At 36.7% G+C, this 23,917-nt stretch overlaps 1 long non-coding RNA gene across 1 annotated transcript; it reads left to right on the plus strand.

The window, feature by feature from the left end:
- Positions 1 to 73: 73 nt before the first annotated feature.
- On the plus strand, positions 74 to 22,900 carry LOC309799383. Its single transcript, XR_014293270.1, has 3 exons — positions 74 to 566; positions 664 to 762; positions 20,715 to 22,900. It is a non-coding gene; the product is annotated as an uncharacterized lncRNA (long non-coding RNA).
- The last annotated feature ends 1,017 nt before the right edge of the window (positions 22,901 to 23,917 follow it).

The raw sequence follows: 23,917 nt of genomic DNA on the forward strand, positions 1-23,917 counted from the left end.
CTCCCCTCCGGCGCCCCCCTTACCCCGGGCGAAACTGACAAGCCCGCTGAAGGTCAGACCCAATCACACGCCTCGCGGGCAGCCCCGAGCCCGCCCCCCTCTCTTTTGCCCAAGAATCAGGTCTCCCTGCAAGCCCAGCCCACCAACCACCCCCCTCCCCATCTCCCCACTCCTCCCCTCCCTCTTCTCCTACCCAAATCCCCGAGAAGAAATGGGAGGGAGTTACGGGGGACGCGTGCTTGGCTCCACCACTTTGGGAATGAAAGGAATTGCAGGAGAGCCCCGGAGTCCACAGAGTTTTCAAGGAGCTTCTGTATTCAATAAAAACAGCTACTTGTCTTCTTGCACCCGTCTGTTAGCCTCTCGCTCGTCGGCGGGGGAGGGGAGGAGCCCAGCGTCTGATCCGCCACACCGCTGGAGTTCTGGGCTGCCAGCCGTAACCTTATCCTTGTGCAAAAGTCTGCTTCTTATAGCAGACGTGGAACCAGCGGACTCATTGCTTTGCCTGCTCCGAAAAGAATTTTTAATATTTTTTTTAAACCGAGAATTAAAAGAAAGGGATGAAGGTGAGATGGAGGGACCCAAGAGGTCAAAACCCATGATTTTATAGGGAAGCTCTCCGTCGAGGTCTGAAACTGACAGGTTTCTCTCTTGAATGTTTAGATTCTACGCTAGCTTCATTCAGAGGCTTGTCTCTTAAAGAGCTGAACTGTACTCTGAGGCGGGAGGAGAAAGAAGTGTATGGGAGCTGACATTAAGGGGGTGAGTAATTGAATTTTCCAGCTGATTCCGTCCTGAACCCGGATGAGGGGACAGAGGGGGAGGAGAAAAGACAGGGAAAGCAACTCACAGAGATCTCCAAGCGTCTAGGCCCACAGCTCCTCATAAAGGGCCTCAGGAGCTGAAAATATGGTCACTCCACAGTGAAAATAATAAGAAAGGGGCAGGTTTCTAAATTCCTTCTACTTACCCCTCTTCAAAGTAATCCACTTAAACCCGGAGTATCGATTCTGTGGTCATTTTTTCCACGTTTAAATGATTCCCTCTTATTGGCTCCTTTTTGTTCTTAATATTTCTTAAGATGTCTCTCAAAAATTTTCTGGAACAGAGCCAAACAAGGTGCCAGCATATATTAGGCATTCAATAGAGATGTGCTGAGTGAATGAATACATTCTCCTGTTGGTAAAGAATGGAAGCTTTGGCCAGGACCTCTGCGGAGTATTTAAGATATTTCAAGGCTTAAGGATTCTCAACTAAGTTTATGAGGCGCATATGTCCACTAATTTTTAGAAATCTAATTTTCTATTAGTTACCAAAATATACCTCATGACCCGTGAGATTAATCAGATATTCTAGCTATGTGGTATAAGAGTTGGAAGGAAGGTGTTCAGAGACTATACTGAGGCCCAAGATGGAATTGTATAAGAACATGTATAAGAGGCATGTAAAATGTGGAAAGCAACTAAAAAATACTTTCAACAAGACTGTCACTCTCTGTGACAAAGAACCATTCCCACATCAAGAAATTTACCTCTTACATAATAGGTAAAAAAATACTTTGTATTAACAATGTTGCTTGCGGAATGTTTCAGATGCCTTATATCAGCTGCAGAGAAATATCCCCAACTAGTTTTTCTGATTATAACCTCAAATTGTTAATATAATTTAATAAAATAATTAAATATCATACTGTGTTCGAATGTAAAATGTATAATTAAAAATTAAGAACCTTAAGGTAAAAATATACCTAAATTTATCACCTTCATTATCCTTCATCTTCTCAAAGTGAAAAATTTGTGTGAATTTTCAGTTAACACAATTTTTTGAAATCTGAATTTTTTTGTCCAATTCTTGGTATATTTTTAAACTTATTTTCTAGGTCTTCTCTTAAATGTAAAACAGTGAAATGAATACAAAGTTTAGAAACACATTACTTATGAAGCTACCAGAATCCTAAATCAACTCAAGAGCTAGAGAGAGTTACAGTGCTTGCAGCAACATGTAGAAATGGTGTTCCAAACTGTTTCTCATTAACTCTCTGGATTTATAGAGAATTCCATGGCCTGATACTGTTCTAGGAGGTGAGAAATGTTGCAGTCTGTCTAGCAAGCCCCACCTTCTGGTCACATCTCAGGCCTTCTCAGTGCGGTGAATGAGTCCTTTCAGGCAAAGTGGCTTGGGTGAATAGAGTTATTACTACCTTATGCTCTCTGTATTCTGTGGTCTGAATTCTCCTGGCCACTGCCCAGAGGGGCATAACCTGGGTCTGAATTAATGCTCTGGAAGGAAATATAGTGGATTCATAGTAAGGAATAGTTAATTATGCCTAACCCCTCTAGCTATAGCTAGCTGCCAGGTTAAGAACCTCCTAGGATCTTGCCCATGGATTTGCAGGAGGTGGAGTCATCAGGAGGAAGTATAATGTTAAATAGTAAAGTGCGTAAAGGGAAGCTAGAAGAGACCCACCTCACTACATTCAGCTTCACAGGGGATGACTTCCAGGGACGTTGTTTCCTAGGCCATCTTTCAGCCAGTCCTTGTTAACTGTTATATAGAGCTTCAAAAATGTAATAGAATGTGACAATTTTCTTGACATATGTCTTTTATTTGGAGCAAAATTAGCTGTAGGACATTTCCTATATTGTTATATTTATTCAGCTTTGTAGAATTTGCTTTCATCACAAGTCTTTCAAAAACAAGATGAAAACAGTTTAGAGAAAAAATAGTCACATCCTTTGTAGCAGTATTTTAGATTGACCACTTGTCCATATTGCTTTGTCTGGGAAACTTAGAGAGTAATTTGATAATTGATTAGAGGTCATATTAGGGGAACTTAAATGTTCTAGACAATCTTCAGAGTTCACAGAGCTTTATTAAACATTGTGTAATGCTCATAACTCTCCCTTAATATTGTCAAAAATCCCTAGGAATGAGGGGATGCAGATTCAAAAGAAATGTTTTAAATATTGAGACCTCCATAACAAAATTGGAACTAAAGAAACCTTGTCCATAGCTGGATGTCCCTAATGCAAACAGTAATAGAGTATTTGAGGTAGAGGGAACTCTACACTAAGACTTAAACTACTACAGGTAGAATTAGGTGAAAGAAGTAGAGTTTTGAAAAGATGCATCATCTTTGAAATGATTTGGTATTCACAACAGAGAGAGAGAGGGAGAAAGAGAGAGAGAAGATATATATACGAACATTTTCTCCAAACACTGTGCAATAACTAAAACCATCAAATTTGACTTATTGAATGAGAAATTATTATGGGGGTGGGAAACTTTTGCACATATCAGAAATACTTAAAATGTTTAAAAGAAAATTGCTGTTGAATGTAATCCCTCTCTTACTGTGCCTAATAGTTTGTCTTTCTTGCCCTTTTCTGAACTTTAGGTCAATTATTTTAAGAAAGAAATGACTAAGCAGTTTGACATTTATTTTACAGCTTTTTTTTTTTTCTAATACATGAATGGCTAAAAAATATTTTCTGTTTTAAAGTGGAGTTGGTCCCTCTTACCCCACAGATGGACCATTGTATTATAGAAAGTTGGCGGGGGGAGGGATAGAGAAGTTTATTTTCATAGTCAGCCTAGCTCACAATTACCCCACAGTGATGACTGGGTATTTTTCTGCACCTTTACTGTGAAATAACATACAGAACTTGAGAGGAATCTAAATTTAGCTCAATTTTAACGATAAAACAATCCTCAGATGAAAAGTTTGGTCTGTTAGGGTGTTGAAGGAGTCAATTCAGAGATGACAGACCCATGCTGTTTAAGAGAACTTAACGTAAAATAAAATCTAAATGAACCCCAAACACGCAAGACCTATTGCCTTATACATGTACATCTCTCTTAAAAATATCCTTTAGTTAGCTATACTTACAGGAAGCTATCATAGTTCTTTTTCATTATTATCCAAACATAGAAGAGAGGAACAGAGAAGAGAATGACTCAGGGCAAAACCTTAAATATTTGTTGGACCTTTGTCAAGATACTTTTACTCTCTGTTGTTTTTTTTCTTCTTAATTGAATGGATTTGACATTTACGAAGCTCCTGTGTGTCAGCAAATATTAAACAAGACTTTCTACGAAGTGTTATAGGAAAACATCAACATTTCTAACAATAGAAGTAGAAGATGGGTTTTTTTTAACATCTTTATTGGAATATAATTGCTTTACAATGGTGTGTCAGTTTCTGCTTTATAATAAAGTGAATCAGTTACACATATATGTATATCCCCATAGCTCTTCCCTCTTGTGTCTCCCTCCCTCCCACGCTCCCTATCTCACCGTTCTAGGTGGTCACAAAACACCGAGCTGGTCTCCCTGTGCTATGCGGCTGCTTCCCACTAGCTATCTATATTACATTTGGTCCTGTATATATGTCCATGCCACTCTCTCACTTTGTCCCAGCTTACCCTTCCCCCTCCCCGTATCCTCAAGTCCATTCTGTAGTAGGTCTGCATCTTTATTCCCATCTTAGACCTAGGTTCTTCATGATCTTTTTTTTTCTTAAATTCCATATATATGTGTTAGCATACAATATTTGTTTTTCTCTTTCTGAATTACTTCACTCTGTATGACAGTCTCTAGGTCCATACACCTCACTACAAATAACGCAATTTCATTTCTTTTATGGCTGAGTAATATTTCATTGTATATATGTGCCACATCTTCTTTATAAATTCATCTGTCGATGGACACTTAGGTTGTTTACATGTCCTGGTTATTGTAAACAGAGCTGCAATGAACATTGTGGTACATGACTCTTTTTGAATTATGGTTTTGTCAGCATATATGCCCAGTAGTGGCATTGCTGGATCATATGATAATTCTATTTTTAGTTTTTTAAGGAACCTCCATACTGTTCTCCATAGTGGCGGTATCAATTTATATACCCACCAACAGTGCAAGAGGTTTCAATTTTCGCCACACCCGCTCCAGCATTTATTGTTTGTAGAGATTTTGATGACGATTCTGACTGGTGTGAGGTGATACCTCATTGTAGTTTTGATTTGCATTTCTCTAATGATTAGTGATGTTGAGGATCCTTTCATGTGTTTGTTGGCAATCTGTATATCTTCTTTGGAGAAATGTCTATTTAGGTCTTCTGCCCATTTTTGGATTAGGTTGTTTGTTTTTATGATATTGAGCTGCATGAGCTGCTTGTAAATTTTGGAGATTAATCCTTTACCAGTTTCTTTTTTTGCAAATATTTTCTCCCATTCTGATGGTTGTCTTTTCGTCTTGTTTATGGTTTCCTTTGCTGTGCAAAAGCTTTTAAGTTTCATTAGGTCCCATTTGTTTATTTTTGTTTTTATTTCCATTTCTCTAGGAAGTGGGTCAAAAAAGATCTTGCTGTGATTTATGTCATGTAGTGTTCTCCGTATGTTTTCCTCTAAGAGTGTAATAGTGTCTGGCCTTATATTTAGGTCTTTAATCCATTTTGAGTTTATTTTTGTGTATGGTGTTTGGGAGTGTTCTAAATGCATTCTTTTACATGTAGCTGTCCAGTTTTCCCAGCACCACCTATTGAAGGGGCTGTCTTTTCTCCACTGTATATTCTTGCTTCCTTTATCAAAGATAAGGTGATCATATGTGCATGGGTTTATCTCTGGGCTTTCTATCCTGTTCCATTGATCTATATTCTGTTTTTGTGCCACTACCCTACTGTTTGATCACTGTAGCTTTGTAATATAGTCTGAAATCAGGGAGACTGATTTCTCCAGCTCCGTTTTTCTTTCTCAAGACTGCTTTGGATACTTGGGGTCTTTTGTGTTTCCATACAAATTGTGAAATTTTTTGTTCTAGTTCTGTGAAAAATGCCAGTGGTAGTTTGATAGGGATTCCATTGAATCTGTAGATTGCTTTGGGTAGTAGAGTCATTTTCACAGTGTTGATTCTTCCAATCCAAGAACATGGTATATCTCTCCATCTATTTGTATAATCTTTAATTTCTTTCATCAGTGTCTTATAATTTTCTACATACAGGTCTTTTGTCTACTTAGGTAGGTTTATTCCTAGATATTTTATTCTTTTTGTTGCAATGGTAAATGGGAGTGTTTTAATTTCACTTTAAGATTTTTCATCATCAGTGTATAGAAATGCAAGAGATTTCTGTGCTTTAATTTTGTAGCCTGCTACTTTACCAAATTCATTGATTAGCTCTAGTAGTTTTCTGGTAGCACCTTTAGGATTCTCTATGTATAGTATTATGTCATCTGCAAACAGTGACAGCTTTAATTCTTCTTTTCCAATTTGGATTCTTCTTATTTCTTTTTCTTCTCTGATTGCTGTGGCTAAAACTTCCAAAACTATGTTTAATAATATTGGTGAGAGTAGGCAACCTTGCCTTGTTCCTGATCTTAGTGAAAATGGTTTCAGTTTTTCACCATTGAGGACAATGTTGGCTGTGGGTTTGTCATATATGGCCTTTATTATGTTGAGGTAAGTTCCTTCTATGCCTACTATCTGGAGGGTTTTTATCATAAATGGATGTCACATTTTGTCGAAAGCTTTCTCTGCATCTATTGAGATGATCATATGGTTTTTCTCCTTCAATTTGTTAATATGGTGTATCACATTGATTGATTTCCATATATTGAAGAATACTTGAATTTCTGGGATAAAACCCACTTGATCTGGGTGTATAATCCTTTTAATGTACTGTTGGATTCTGCTTGCCAGTATTTTGTTGAGGAATTTTGCATCTATGTTCATCAATGATATTGGCCTGTAGTTTTCTTTCTGTGGGACATCTTTGTCTGGTTTTGGTACAATGGTAATGGTGGTCTCGTTGAATGAGTTTGTGACTGTTCCTCCTTCTGCTATATTTTGGAAGAGTATAAGAAGGATAGGTTTTAGCTCTTCTCTAAATGTTTGATAGAATTTGCCTGTGAAGCCATCTGGTCCTGGGCTTTTGCTTGTTGGAAGATTTTTAATCACAGTGTCAATTTCAGTGCTTGTGATTGCTCTGTTCATATTCTCTATTTCTTCCTTGCTCAGTCTCAGAAGGTTGTGCATTTCTAAGAATTTGTTCATTTCTTCCAGGTTGTCCATTTCATTGGCATATAGCTGCTTATAGTAATGTCTCATGATCCTTTGTATTTCTACAGTGTCAGTTGTTACTTCTCCTTTTTCATTTCTAATTTTATTGATTTGAGTCTTCTCCCTTTTTTTCCTGATGTGTCTGGATAATGGTTTAACAATTTTGTTTATCTTTTCAACGAATCAGCTTTTAGTTTTATTGATCTTTGCTATAGTTTCCTTCATTTATTTTTCACTTATTTCTAATCTGATCTTTATGATTTCTTTCCTTCTGCTAAATTTGGTTTTTTTTTTTCTTCTTTCTCTAATTGCTTTAGGTGCAAGGTTAGGTTGTTTATTCGAAATGTTTCCTGTTTCTTAAGGTAGGATTTTATTGCTATAAACTTCCCTCTTAGAACTGCTTTTGCTGCATCCCATAGGTTTTGTGTCATCATGTTTTCATTGTCATTTGTTTCTAGGTATTTTTTGATTTCCTCTTTGATTTCTTCAGTGATCTCTTGGTTATTAAGTAGTGTGTTGTTTAGCCTCCATGTGTTTGTATTTTTTATAGATTTTTTTCCTGTAATTGATATCTAGTCTCACAGCATTGTGGTCAGAAAAGATACTTCATACGATTTCAATTTTCTGACATTTACAAAGGCTTGATTTGTGACCCAAGATATGATCTATCCTGGAGAATGTTCCATGAGCACTTGAGAAGAAAGTGTATTCTGTTGTTTCTGGATGGAATGTCCTGTAAATATCAATTAAGTCCATCTTGTTTAATGTGTCATTTAAAGCTTGTGTTTCCTTATTTATTTTCATTTTGGATGATCTGTCCATTGGTGAAAGTGGGGTGTTAAAATGCCCTACTATGATTGTGTTACTGTCGATTTCCCCATTTATGGCTATTAGTATTTGCATTATGTATTGAGGTGCTCTTATGTTGGGTGAAAAAATATTTACAATTGTTATATCTTCTTCTTGGATTGATCTCTTGATCATTATGTAGTACACTTGTCTCTTGTAATAGTCTTTGTTTTAAAGTCTATTTTTTCTGATGTGAGAACTCTTACTCCAGCTTTCTTTTGATTCCCATTTGCATGGAATATCTTTTTCCATCCCCTCACTTTCAGTCTGTATGCATCCCTAGGTCTGAAGTAAGTCTCTTGTAGACATTCAGCCAGTCTATGTCTTTTGGTGAGAGTATTTAATCTATTTACCTTTAAGGTAATTATCAACATGTATGCTCCTATTACAATTTTTTAAATTGTTTTGGGTTTGTTATTGTAGGTGTTTCCCTCTCTTTTGTTTCCTGCCTAGAGAAGTTCCTTTAGCATTTGTTGTAAAGCTGGTTTGGTGGTGCTGAATTCTCTTACCTTTTGCTTGTCTGTAAAGGTTTTCATTTCTCCCTCAAGTCCGAATGAGGATTTTGCTGGATAGAGTAATCATGGTTGTAGGTTTTTCCCTTTCATCACTTTAAATATGTCCTGCCACTCCCTTCTGGCTTGGAGAGTTTCTGCTGAAAGATCAGCTGTTAACCTTATGGGGATTCCCTTGTATGTTATTTGTTGTTTTTCCCTTGCTGCTTTTAATATTTTTTCTTTGTATTTAATTTTTGGTAGTTTGATTAATATGTGTTTTGCAATGTTTCTCCTTGGATTTATCCTGTTAAGGGACTCTCTGGGCTTGATTAACTATTTCCTTTCCCGTATTAGGAAGTTTTCAATTATAATCTCTTCAAATATTTTCTCAGTCCCTTTCTTTTTCTTTTCTTCTTCTGGGACCCCTACAGTTTGAATGTTGGTGTGTTTAATCTTGTCCAAGAGGTCTCTGAGACTGTCCTCAATTCTTTTTTTTTTTTTTTTTTCCTTATTCTGCTCTGCAGTAGTTATTTCCACTCTTTTATCTTCCAGGTCACTTATCCATTCTTCTGCCTCAGTTATTATGCTGTTGATCCCTTCTAGAGAACATTTAATTTCATTTATTGTGTTGTTCATCACTGTTTGTTTGCTATTTAGTTCTTCTATGTCCTTGTTAAGAATTTCTTGTATTTTCTTTATTCTATTTCCAAGATTTTGTATCATCTTTACTATCATTATTCTGAATACTTTTTCAGGTAGACTGCCTATTTCCTCTTCATTTGTTAGGTCTGGTGGGTTTTTACCTTGGTCCTTCATCTGCTGTGTGTTTCTCTGTCTTCTCATTTTGCTTAACTTACAGTGTTTAGGGTCTCTTTTTTGCAGGCTGCATGTTCATAGTTCCCATTGTTTTTGGTGTCTGCCCCCAGTGGGTAAGTTTGGTTCAGTGGGTTGTGTAGGCTTCCTGGTGGAGGGGACTAGTGTCTGTGTTCTGGTGGATGAGGCTGGATCTTGTCTTTCTAGTGGGCAGGTCCACGTCTGGTGGTGTGTTTTGGGGTATCTGTGGCCTTTTTATTATTTTAGGCAGCCTCTCTGCTAATGGTTGGAGTTGTGTTCCTGTCTTGCTGGTTTTTGGCATAGGGTGCTAGCACTCGAGCTTCCTGGTCATTGAGTGGAACTGGGTCTTGGTGTTGAGATGGAGATCTCTGGGAGATTTTCGCTGTTTGATACTACGTGGAGCTGGGATGTCTCTTGTGGACCAATGTCCTGAACTTGGCTCTCCCACCTCAGAGGCACAGCCCTGATGCCTGGCTGGAGCACCAAGTGCCTGTCATCAACACGGCTGAGAACAAAAGGGAGAAAAAAGAAGAAAGAAAGAAAGAAGAAGATAAAATTAAATGAAATTAAAAAGTTATTAAAATAAAAAATAATTATTAAAAAATATTTTAAGCCATAAAAAAACAGAAAGAAACAAGAGAGAAACCAAAACCAAATCTACCAATGATAACAAGCGCTAAAAACTATACTAGAAAAAAAAAAAAAAAAACAGACAGAATCCTAGGACAAATGGTAAAAGCAAAGCTATACAGACAAAATTACACACAGAAGCATACACATACACACTCACAAAAAAAGAAAAGGGAAAAAAAATATATATATATATATCATTGCTTTGGGATGATTCGTTGTCTATTCAGGTATTACACAGATGCAGGGTACATCACATTGATTGTGGGGATTTAATCCGCTGCTCCTGAGGCTGCTGGGAGAGATTTCCCTTTCTCTTCTTTGTTCGCACAGCTCCTGGGGTTCAGCTTTGGATTTGGCCCCATCTCTGCGTGTAGGTCACCTGAGGGCGTCTGTTCTTCGCTCGGACAGGATGGGTTTAAAGGAGCCCCTGCTTCGGGGGCCCTGGCTCACTCAGGCCGGGGGGAGGGAGGGTATGGAGTGCAGGGCGAGCCTGCGGCGGCAGAGGCCAGCGTGATGTTGCAGCAGCCTGAGGCGCCGTGTGTTCTCCCGGGGAAGTTGTCCCTGCATCACTGGACCCTGGCAGTGGCGGGCTGCACAGGCTCCCAGGAGGGGAGGTGTGGATAGTGACCTGTGCTCGCACACAGGTTTCTTGGTGGCTGCAGCAGCAGCCTTAGCGTCTCATGCCAGTCTCTGGGGTCCGTGCTGATAGCCGCGGCTCGCGCCCGTCTCTGGAGCTCCTTTAAGTGGTGCTCTTAATCTCCTCTCCTCGCGCACCAGGAAACAAAGAGGGAAGAAAAAGTCTCTTGCCTCTTTGGCAGCTCCAGACTTTTTCCTGGACTCCCTCCCGGCTAGCTGTGGCGCACTAACCCCTTCAGGCTGTGTTCACGCCGCCAACCCCAGTCCTCTCCCTGGGATCCGACCTCCAAAGCCGGAGCCTCAGCTCCCAGCCCCGCCCCATTCCGGCAGGTGAGCAGACAAGCTTCTGAGGCTGGTGAGTGCTGGTCGGCACTGATCCTCTGTGCGGGAATCTCTCCGCTTTGCCCTCTGCACCCCGTTGCTGCACTCTCCTCCGTGGTTCCGAAGCTTCCCCCCCTCCACCACCCACAGTCTCCGCCCGTGAAGGGGCTTCCTAGTGTGTGGAAACCTTTCCTCCTTCACAGCTCCCTCCCACTGGTGCAGGTCCCGTCCCTATTCTTTTGTCTCTGTTTTTTCTTTTTTCTTTTGCCCTACCCAGGTACGTGGGGAGTTTCTTGCCTTTTGGGAGGTCTGAGGTCTTCTGCCAGCGTTCAGTAGGTGTTCTGTAGGAGTTGTGCCACAGGTAGATGTATTTCTGATGTATTTGTGCAGAGGAAGGTGATCTCCACCTCTTACTCTTCCGTCATCTTGAAGCTCCTGAAGATGGGATTTTAAACATTTTAGTGATCTACAAACCATTGCCAGAGGAAGTTACCACACCAATAACATATCCCAATGATATTTCACTGTATATGGCTTCCTAACTATCATTTGAGTAGTAATTGTCTTGATTCACATTGGCTGTTCCTAATAAAATAAGGTTGCTGGAGATAAAGATTTTACATTCTTTATAGCGATTATTTACTCTTAAGAATCTACTCATAACAATTTCATGAATTTTTAAATTTAATTTTGGTAGTAAAATGAGAATATGCAAATAGTTTTCCTTTGACACTTATTATTTCCTAATATAAATAATAAAAATGACCAAATATATCAGTGCACTTTCCAAAATAAGTGAATCCTCTTTTTCACCTCAATCATGTCTTCATAGATTCACCCATCCCAATGACATTTGTCAGTACTTTTGACTTAAATGAATATTATTTCCAGACAACCATTTGTAATCTCTTTTGTGCCTCTACCGTTTGTACCAATTCATTTAATTCTGAAATCAAATGCATATGCTTCAGAAATCTGAAGACTCACACAAAACAGATTTCTGAATTATAAAAAATATTTCTGTTATTTTTATATGACAGTCATACATTCTCTTGATGCCAAAACGAATGCCAAATATAAGATTTAAGGTTGGTAAGTATGGTTAAATGTTGAAATAGATCTGATTTTTAAAACATCTGTGATGAATAAGTCCAACTTAATTTGTTTTGCAGATTCTCAGTGTTTAATAACCCTCCCAATATTATATGTTCTGCCAGTACTGGTATGGTCAAATTATTGCACATTCAAATGCTGGACAAACAATAGATCTTATTTCAAAAGTTTCCCCAATCTCCTCTATAAGGCTGGAAAATAACATATGGATTCAAATTGTTGCAAAATAAGCAGTATTTACCATGAAGGTATAGTTTTGAAAGCAAAATACCTTTGCCACTAAAATACAAACTTTTTAATTTAAAATACTTAATGGTTTTGTTGTTGTTGTTGTTAGTCTTCATAGTTTCTTCATGAGGTAGGAATGTGGCAATTTCAATAGTTTCATTTTAAGGATGAGGTTAGGGACACTCAAAGTTCAAACTAGGGATACAGAAACAGAATATGTGAAAAACATTTTATTTTCACACTTCTGCTCTCATTATCAATTCTTTCCTTATAAATAATGCATTTTAGACCATATTTTTGTATCTTATAATGAGCACATTGTTTCCTTATAGATTAATTATTAAAATGAATGCGATCCCCAGTAATACAAATATTAAAATAAGGAAAGGTAATGTCAGTGACCATAGCCTTATTAATCTATAAATAAAAAGAGTTACATCTTTGAATACATTCAAAAAGCCTCTTTTTAAAGATAAATGAAGATGAGTTATTTTTATTCCAATACCAACCCTTAGGTTTCACTCTCTTCTGGGATTACTAAACTATTTTATAACTTTATATGCATCTGCAAACAGAAAACACTACTGAAGTGAACCTCAAGTCATTTCACACTTCCTGAGAAGACATTCAATATGTTAAAGAGAAGAAATATAATTATAACTACATCAATATTTTGTAAATGCATGGAACATCTTAAAAGTTGTCAAGTACTATACAAGAACTGATAATTCAAGCTTTAAACTTTGAAGTAGAGTATATATCAAGCCTTAGATAAGTATTATCTTCTAGAGTCTAAATACCTTGAGGGCAGAAATCCTCATTCTGTACTATATCTTCAATATCTTACTTCTCCATTCTTATTGAGCTTTGAATGCTTTTGTTGACACTTACCTTAATTGTGCATTTTAATTCTTCTTTAAAACACAAAAGAGTCTGTTTATGTAATTTTGTCCATTATTTTAAAGCACTGGAACTTTAGACATGAGTCACTATATTCCTGAGACCCAAGCTGAGATTGGACCCCCTGGAAGCTACTGACAGTACCATGGAGCTCTGACCAAACTGGAAGGAAGATTAAACACAGCACTACCTATGAAACTAGCTTTTGAGGTCTGGACAATCAAGACAAAGTTTGACATACTCCATAAGGCACAGTTTATTGGAATATTTAACTAAAACAGGGTTCAAAACTTCAGAAGGATCAGTTCTGCTGATAGAGGTACCACCAAGTTCAGATCTTCTTCTCATCTCCACCATCTCATGTTAATAAGAATCCTGCATGGTTTATGTCTAAGCTCCCATGAACATTGATGTTGACAACTAACCAGCACTTCTTCCTGTAGTCTCCACTGTCTTCTCCTGTTGATTCTACCCAATGATTCTGAAGCAGGGTAACTGAGTAAATTTTGATGAATGGATAAGAATGGAAGATGAAGATGTCAAGGAATTCATATAAGGATTTCAAATCATTGGGTTACAAATACATTTTTTATTTTATATGTAAACACATTCATATCATACAGCAAATATATAACAGCAAAAGTAGTGTCATGAGTTATCCTCAAAAATATGTCATAAATATGGAGAGTGATTCCATAAATATTTGAATGGGACATTGGCCTAAATCCTATAACCTTACTCATATTAAAGAAAGAAAAATCTATTAATGAGTTAATTAATTGCCTAGGAAATCAGGCACCCTACTTTGGAAGTAAATGTTACTTCTTACAGAAAGTGATTTTTTTAAATCTACTTTCTTTAGTAATGTCTTAAATAGATCTTTATTTGAGATTATAACAAAACATAATAACATAATAATCAGAAATAGTATTCTGACAAATATATAGTGGCTTATTTAGTCTCATGACAGAACAGAAAATATACTCATTGTTATTTATTAAAAACCTGGGTCTGTCTTTGCTTCACCTTAGTTTTCAGAAATATGCCTGGGGGAAATTCACAGGGAATGCCTATCCAACCTTATATTCTCATAGCTTATGGACATCTTTGAGACATTTTCAAATCTATTACTAAGACATTTTCCTAAATTTGGATTGCCAGAATAGTTTATGCCTCAGAATCTCAGGGGCTAGGATAGGAATAAAAGTTTGAGTATTTTTGCAAGAAAAGCAGTCAGCATGGGAGAAAATTATTTATCCTGAGGGAGAAGGCCAGGGCAATAGTAGGAGAAAGCAATGTGGAGAGCACATGGAAATAGAGAAAAAAAAAAAAAGAGACTCTTAACAGACTTTATAAATGAGAAGTGTTGAAGAAAGAGAGCTGTCTCAGAAAATGTTTTAAGAAGTGCTGCTCTATGATACATTTTCTGACATATTCTATTTAGATGAGACATCTCATCTTATCTATCATCTTCTCTTGCCCTTGGACTAGGATTTACCTATTGGCTTCCCTGAGTATCAGACTTTTGGATTACAACTGAATTATACCATTTGGATCCCCGTCTTGCATAAGGCAGATCATGGGACTTCTCAGCTTCTATAACCACATGAGCCAATTCCTCATAATAAATCACCATATATATATACATATATAGGTTTTATTGATTCTATTTCTCTGGGGAAACGTGACTAATACACTTTTTTTTTAAAGTACTTTTGATTTCATTTTTAAATTGAGTGCTCAACTGCTTTGGAAGCTCTTTCAGAAATATTTAATAGTATTCCTTTCTCCATACTCTCCAAAATATTTGCTTTTAAAAAGACTGCTAAATATAAATAATACTTGTTAAATGATATAAAAAATGAATTAAAGAGCACATATAGAGAAATCAATACTTATACAAGAAGCATTAGAATCATTAAATTATTTTTCTCCATATATAATTAAACCATAATGACAGTGGAATCCAGAAAAAAAAGTTATTACATTGACAAATTTGGTACAAACTGACCTTCCATTCTCTAAACAACATTTTAGGAATTATACCCAGCTGTATTATACACACACACACACACACACACACACACACATATATGTAACCTAAAGTATGTCTTTCCATCACTAACAAAAGAAGTAAAAAAGAAGTAACAATAAACCAAGCTTAGGAACAAACTTACAAATATAAGAGGCAAGGATTTGTACATAATTTCAAGTAGGACAGCAATAATCTGCTTTAGTTTTATTGATAAGGAATTAAGATAATTTCAAAAGAAAAATGTTGTTTTAGTCTGTTTTGGCTGTTATAACTAAAACACCATACACTGGGTGGCTTACTAACAATAGAAATTTATTTCTCACAGCTCAGGAGGCTGGGAAGTCTAAGATCAAAGTACCAGCAGATTCAATACCTGGTGAGAACCTACATTCTGGTTCATAGATGGTGAATGTCTTTTAACTGTAAACTTACATGGCAGAAGAGGCAATGTAGCTCTTTGAGACCTCTTTTATAAGGGCACTAATTGCATCCATGAAGGCTCCACCCTCATAAAATAATCACCTCACAATGGCCCCACCTCCAAATACCATCACATTGGGGATGAGATTTTAGTATATGAATTCTGGTGGGAATAAAACATTCTGTCTGCAGCAAATGTCATGCATTGTACTTATCAGATAACAATGTAAGTTAGTCACCTCTTGGTTCTTATGCAGAATATCCTGTAAGATATGTATTAAGCAAATCAATTGAAATCTGTATTTGCTGCTTTTAAATGGTGACCCTCATTAATGATAAGCTTAAGTTATTTCAGTTATCAAGAAATGGTAACTTAACTCCTCTATAACTGGACGACAAATCTCGAGTTTTGGCATGGATGTTTAACTTCATATGAATTATGTAATTATCAAAAGTTCAACAGATCTTATGTTTAGACACTACTTTTGACATTTTAAATTTAATAATCAAAGACAAATATTCATAGAAGGATCAGAGGTTGTCAGCAAAAATGACAGAGTAAGCAGATCCAAGCAACTGTCTTTCTACAGCAATACTGAAAAACCAAGCAAAAGTGGTCAGAATCAACTCTGTTAAAACTCTAGAAAAAAATACTTACTGTAATTTAAAAAAAAAACCCACCAAATTAAAAAAAATGCAGTGTAAACAGCACACTTATCATCTGAAACCATGGAGGCCAGATGAGAATGGGATTAAATTTTTTTAAGTGCTGAAGGAAAAAACTTTCAACCAAGCATTCTATATCCAACAGCAAAATTATTTTTCAAAGATGAAGGAGAAATTAAGACCATTTCCAAATAAACAAACATTGAGAGAGTTTGTTGCTAATAGACCTGTTTTGTTGTTGTTGTTTTATTTTTTGTTTTATTTATGAAATGTTAAAGGGAATCCATCAAACTCAAATAAGAAAACACTGGACAGTAACTCAGAGCCATATGAAGAAATAAAGAACTTTGATAGTGGTAACTACATAGGAAAATATAAAATCCAGCATGGCTTTAGTTTTGGTTTAAAACTACTCTTTTTGTTTTTTTTACATAATTTAAAATAAAAGGCATAAAATAATTGTAAATCTATGTTTGTTATGGACTGAATTTTGTTCCCCCCAAATTTATATGTACAAGCTTTAACCTCCAATGTGACTATATTTGGAGATAAGGTCTTTAAAACAGTAATTAAGGTTAAATAATGTTATAAGAATAGGGCCCTAATCCAATGGGAATGGTGTCCTTATAAGAAGAAGAGATACTTGTCCTGCACTCATGCAGAAAAAGTCCATGTGAGGATACAGTGAGAAGGCAGCCATCTGTAAAGCAAAAAGAGTTGCCTCAGAAAAGCAAACCTGCTGCTACCTTGATCTTAGACTTCCAGTTTCTACAGTTGTTAGCAAATAAATTTCTGTTGTTTAAACCAGCTGATCTGGGGTACATTTTTATGATGGCCCTAGCAAACTTATGCAATGTTAATGGGTGCACAGTGTGTAAAGATGCAATTCATGACAACAACAACATAAGGGAGTGTGGAACAAATCTGTATAGGAACAAAATTTTGTATGCTATTGAAGCTAACTTGGTATCATTTCAAACTACATTGTTGTCAACTCTTCTTTATCAGTAATTAAATGTAAATGATTAAACTCTCCTACCAAAGCACAGAAATTGACAGAATGAATTTTTTAAAAAAGATTCAACAATATGCTGTCTAAAAAAGACTCACTTTATTTTTTTTTATATATTGTGATTTTTGTAACTTTTTTTATTGGCAGTTTTAAAACTTTTTATTTTGAGATAACTATAGATTCAAAGGAAGTCACAAAGAAATACACAAGCAGGTCCTGTGCACCCTTCACCCAGCCTTCCCATATGTTAACAACTTACAAAACTATTGTTCTATAGTGAAATACCAAAATCAGGAAATTGATAATACAAACCATAGAGCTTATTCAGATTTCACCAGTTATAGATTCGTGTATGTATATGTTGCTCTATGCAATTTTATCACATGTGCAGCTTCAGGTAACCACCACCACAGTCAAGATACAGAACTGTCCCATCACCATAAGACTCCCTTGTGTTACCCCTCCTTAGCCACGTTCACCCCCATTCCCCCCACATGAACACCCCCTAACTTCTGGCAACCACTCCATTTCTATAATTATTATTTCACAAGTGTTTTATAAATGGAATAATATTGTATGTATCCTTTTGGAATTGGCTTTTTTTAAAATTCAGCATAATTTCCTTGAGGTTTATCCAAGTTGTATATATCAGTAATTCATTCTTTTTCATTGCTGAGTACTATTCTGTGGTATAGATGTTACCACAGTTTGTTTAACCATTCACCCATTGAAGGACATTTTTGTAGTTTCCAGTTTGTGGCTATTAATAAATCTTCAATGAACATTCCCGTCCACATTTCTTTTGTTGTTGTTGTTAATAGATCTTTATTGGAATATAATTGCTTTATAATACTCTGTTAGTTTCTGCTGTACACTAAAGTGAATCAGCCATATGCATACATATGTCCCCATATCCCTTCCCTCTTGATCCTCCCTCCCATCCTCCCTATCTCACCCCTCTAAGTCATCGCAAAGCACCAAGTTGATCTCCCTGTGCTATGCTGCTGCTTCCCACTAGCTAACAATTTTACATTCGGTGGTGTATATATGTCAATACTACTCTCACTTCGCCCCAGCTTCCGCCTCACACCCCGTGTCCTCAAGTCCATTCTCTATGTCTACCTCTTTATTCCTGCCTTGCAACCAGGTTTATCATTACCATTTGTTTTCTTTTTTAGATTCCATATATATGTGTTAGCATACAGTATTTGTTTTTCTCTTTCTGACTTCACTCTGTATACAGACACTCTCTAGGTCCATCCACCTCACTACAAATAACTCAATTTCATTTCTTTTTATGGCTGAGTAATATTCCATTGTTTATATGTGCCACATCTTCTTTATCCATGCATCTGTCGATGGACACTTAGGTTGCTTCCATGTCCTGGCTATTTTAAATAGTGCTGCACTGAACATTGTGGTACATGACTCTTTTTGAATTATAGTTTTCTCAGGGTATATGTCCAGTAGTGGCATTGCTGGGTTATATAGTAGTTTTATTTTTAGTTTTTTAAGGAATCTCCATACTGTTTTCCATAGTAGTTGTATCAATTTACATTCCCACCAACAGTGCAGGAGGGTTCCCTTTTCACCACACCCTTTCCAGCATTTATCGTTTGTAGATTTGTTTTTGATGATGGCCATTCTGACTGGTGTGAGGTGATACCTCATTGTAGTTTTGATTTGCATTTCTCTAATAATTAGTGATGCTGAGCATCTTTTTATGTGCCTCTTGGCCATTTGTATGTCTTCCTTGGTGAAATGTCTATTTAGGTCTTCTGCCTAGTTTTTAATTGTATTGTTTGTGTTTTTGACACTCAGCTCAATGAGCTGTTTCAAACTATACCACCATATTTTGGAGATTAATCTTTTGTCTGTTGTTTCATTTGCAAATATTTACTTCCATTCTGAGGGTTGTCTTTTCGTCTTGTTTATGGTTTCCTTTGCCATGAGAAAGCTTTTAAATTTAATTAAGTCCCATTTGCTTATTTTTGTTTTTATTTCTGTTACTCTAGGAGGTGGGTAAAAAAGATCTTGCTGTGGTTTATGTCAAAGTGTGTTTTTTCTATGTTGTCCTCAAAGAGTTTTATAGTGTCTGGACTTACATTTAGGTCTTTAATCCAGTTGGCATTTATTTTCTGTATGGTGTTAGGTAGTGTTTTCATTTCATTCTTTTACATGTAGCTGTCCAGTTTTCCAAGCACTGCTTATTGAAGATGCTGTCTTTTCTCTTTTGTGTATTCTTGCCTCCTTTGTCATAAATTAGATGACCATATGTGCATGTGTTTATCTCTGGGCATTCTATCCTGTACCATTGATATATATTTCTGTTTTTGTGCCAGTACCATACTGTCTTGATTACTGTAGCTTTGTGGTATAGTTTGAAGTCAAGGAGCCTGATTCCTCCAACTCTGTTTTACTTTCTCAAGATTGCTTTGGCTATTCAGGGTCTTTTGTGTTTCCACATGAATTGCAAAATTTTTTGTTCTGATTCTGTGAAGAATGCCATTGATAGTTTGATAAGGATTGCATTGAATCTGCAGATTGTTTTGGGTAGTATAGTCACTTTCACAATATTGTTTCTTGTTACCACAAAATATCTGGTGACAAAGTATTTAATACAGTAGTGAACACAATTACAATTATACATCTTTTTGTTATTTCCCACCCTCCCAAAAAATCTTCAAAATTTACTAAACTTTTTTCTTGATAAGAGCAGCTGTCAGGGCTTCCCTGGTGGTGCAGTGGTTGAGAGTCCATCTGCCGATGCAGGGGACACGGGTTCATGCCCCAGTCTGGGAAGATCCCACATGCTGCGGAGCTGCTGGGCCCATGAGCCATGGCTGCTGAGCCTGCACATCCGGATCCTGTGCTCCGCAACGGGAGAGGCCACAGCAGTGAGAAGCCCACGTACCACAAAAAAAAAAAAAAAAAAAAAAGAGCAGCTGTCACTATTGTTCATACTAGTAAATAATTTAATCAATTTTTCAGACTGAAATATCACTTTAAAGTAAAGATGACATTTTAGCAATGACTAAGAAAGAAATTGTGTTAGAGTGGAAAATTATGCTATGGAGAGTATTTTGAAAACATACATATGGAAATGTTACTGTCATTATGTGATCAATGCCAAAAACCACCTGTTTTACCTACAAGACTTCCATATATGCACTCATTGGAAATGAAGAAATACTTTTCAAATAAAGATTCTCAGTGAATTTAAAGCCACTGAAAAAAAATATTGACACAGATCATTTCCTGAAATTTGCATGAATATTACTGAGTTGAAGAAAAACATTTACCTAAGTCATGGATAGGATTGAACGGTGAATATCAGTATTTATTACTAAGAGTAGACTCTTTCCACTTACAGCAACTGACATGAAGTATCAAGATAAATTAAATTAAATTAGAACCATATTTTTTATAACAACTAGTAAAGTCAAAAATTTTGAAAGTATGAATATATTTCTATCATATGTCTCTCACTGAAAATATTGTTAATATTTTTATATTTTAGAGAGACCAAATACCAATACAATAGGAAGGAGGTGACATCAGCAAGGTGGCAGAATAAGACCTAGCCCTAATTCTTCCACTGAAACACTGATATAACAAGCATATTTGGACCAAAAAACCTTCAGGTGAAATCCAGGATACAGTTATGAAGTTGCAGCAATCTCAGAAGAACATAAGGCTGAATTAACTCCTCCCCCAAACCAGTTAGCTCAGTGCCAAAAAGATTGCTTTGGCTTATGACTTCCCCCTCAGGGAGAAAGGAGGGTGAAGTGAGAGCCTGGCTGCCTGACCTCCTGGCCTTGTGGTGTGCTCCTCTGAAGGGTTGATTTCTATCTCATCTCATACTAAGCACTGAAAGACCAACACAGCCTAGATGCCTGGAACAGCTAGGAACAAAGGGAAAAGGGTAGATTTACCCAAACAGCAAACACTGCTCTGTGCGATTAGGCAAAGCTGCAGAATTGAGGCTCTTCCTTTTAGAGGAAGGGAGAAAGCAAAGTACGCCTTGTCCCAGGCTTTCATTGTGTTCCTTGAGGGGTCAGTTTTGATTTCACCTCATAGCAAGTGCTTAAGGACTGGCATAGCCTGGGCACTTGGGACAGCTAGCAACAATGGAAAGGAAACAGGTGTTCTCCTACAACTGGCACTGCTCTCTGAGACTGGGAAAAGGTGCTATTTTTTCAAATGAGCAAGCACCAGTGCAACTCTATGAGGAACATGAAGAATCAAGAAAATATGCCACAATCAAAAGAAAAAAAATGCAGCTCCAGTGACTGACCTCCCCCCAAATCTCCAATAACTGACTCCAAATAAATGGAGATTTATGAATTAGATGATAAACAATTCAAATTAATCACCTAACAGTATCCCAGTGAGTTATAAAAGAACACTGATAGACAGGTAAATGAAATCAGGAAAATGATACATGAACAAAATGAGAATACCAACAAAGAGAGGTAAATTATTATAAAGAACCAAACAAATATCAGAGCCCAAAAATTCATAATTGAACTGAAAAATTTACTTCAGGAGTTCAATAACAGACTGGAACAAGCAGAAGAATGAATCAGCAAGCATAAAGACAGGTTGTTTGAAATTACCTAGTCAGAGGAGGAAAAAGAAAAAATATAATAAAAAAAAATTTAACAAAGCCTAAAGGGTTTATGTGATTAATCAAGAAAACTAATGTACACATTATAGGATTCCTAGAAGCAAAAGAGAGAAAGAGAAAGAGAAAGTCTCTTTAAAGAAATAATAGATGGACACTTTTCAAATCTGGGAAGGGAAATAAACATCCAGATTCATGAAGCTCAAATAGACTAAATTTAAAGAGGTGTCCTTGAAAACACATTAAATCAAACTGTCAAAAACCAAAGAGAAGGAATTTTTTAAGCAGCAAGAGAAAAGTGACATTGTATACAAGAGAGCCCATCTGTAAGCTTATCAGCAGATTTCTCAGCACAAACTTTGAAGGCCAGGAGAAAATGGAATGATATATTCAAAGTGCTGAAAGAAAAACTGCCAACCAAAGTTACTATACCCAAAAAAGCTGTTCTTCAGAAATGCAAAATAGATAAAGACTTTCCCAGATGAACAAAAGCTGAGAGAATTCATTACCACTAGACCTGCCTAACATGAAATACTAGGGAGTTCTCCAAGTTGAAACAAATAACATTACTTATTAACATGAAAACATATGAATGAAAAAACTCACTGGTAAAGTGTATAATTAATACATAATGCTCTAATATTTTAATGGTGTCACTTAAATCACTTTTAACCCTAGTATAAAAGTTAAAAGAAAAATGATTAAGAATAACTATAGGAACTTCCCTGGTGGTCCAGTGACTAAGACTCTACGTTCCCAATGCAGGGGGTCTGGAACCCTGGTCAAGGAACTAGATCCCACATGCTGCAACTAAGAGTTCACATGCTGCAACTAAGAGTTCACATGCCACAACTAAAGATCCCACATGCCGCAACTAAGACTTAATGCAGCCAAATAAATAAATAAATATTTTTTTAAAAAAGAAAAACTATAACAACAAGAACTAGTTAATGGATACACAATATAAAAATATGTAAATAGTGACATCAATAACATAAAGTATGTTTGGGGAATAGAAATTTGGAGTTTTGTATGTGAGTAAAATTAAGTTGCTATTGATTTTAAAAAAGACTGTTCTAAATATAAGATGATTTATGTAACTCCCATGTGTAATATTGTGATTTATAACAAAAAAAAATATTTGGTCTTCATCCCCATTTCTGGCACAAGGCTCCTAAATATCTTGGAATTTCCTAAGGGATGAGCACCATAAAGGTGTCTTTTGCTATGTTCATGAGGTGACTTTTGGAACTCACTTAAAGATGGGGCTGATTGCCAGTGGAGACAATCAAGTGATTTAAGGGTTGGAACTTTCAGTCCCACCCCTAACCTGCAGAGATGGGGAGAGGCTGAAGGTTGAGTTCAATCACCAATGGCCAATGATTTAATCAACCATGTCTCTGTAATGAAGCTCCATAAAAACCCAAAAGGATAAGGTGTGGAGAGCTTCCAGGTTGCTGAACATGTGGGGAACCTGGGAAAGTGGTACATCCAGATAGGGTATGAAAGCTTCACACTCTTTCCCCATACCTTGTGCACCTCCTCCATTGCTGTTCCTGAGTATTATTTTATAATAAGCCAGTGATCCAGTAAACAATATGTTTCTGTAAGTTCTGTGAGCCTCTCTAGCAAATTAATTAAACCCAAGGTGGGGGGTCACTGGAACCCTCAATCTATAGCCTGTTATCAAAAGCATAGGTGATAACCTGGAGTTATGACTAGCATCTCAACTGGCATAAGAGAGGGGGCAGTCTTGTAGGACTCAGCTCTTAACCTGTGGAATTTGATGAAATCTTTGGGTAAATAGTGCCAAAATTAAGTTGAATTTTAGAACTTTTAGCTGGTGTCAGAGAATTGCGACACACACAGACACATTGGAGTTGAGTCTAGAACCTCTTTACATGGTAATCACAAAGAAAATACTTACAGTAAATACACAAAAGATTGAGAGAAAAAATCAAAGCATATCACTACAAAAACATTACCAAATCACAAATTAAGACAGTAAGGAGTGGAAGAAAGGAACAAAAGAACTACAAAACAGACATAAAGCAATAAACAAAATGTCAATAGTTAGTCCTTAGCTATCAATAATT

Source organism: Mesoplodon mirus (assembly GCF_964341445.2).
Source record: "Mesoplodon mirus genome assembly, chromosome: 3".
NCBI lineage: Eukaryota > Metazoa > Chordata > Mammalia > Artiodactyla > Ziphiidae > Mesoplodon > Mesoplodon mirus.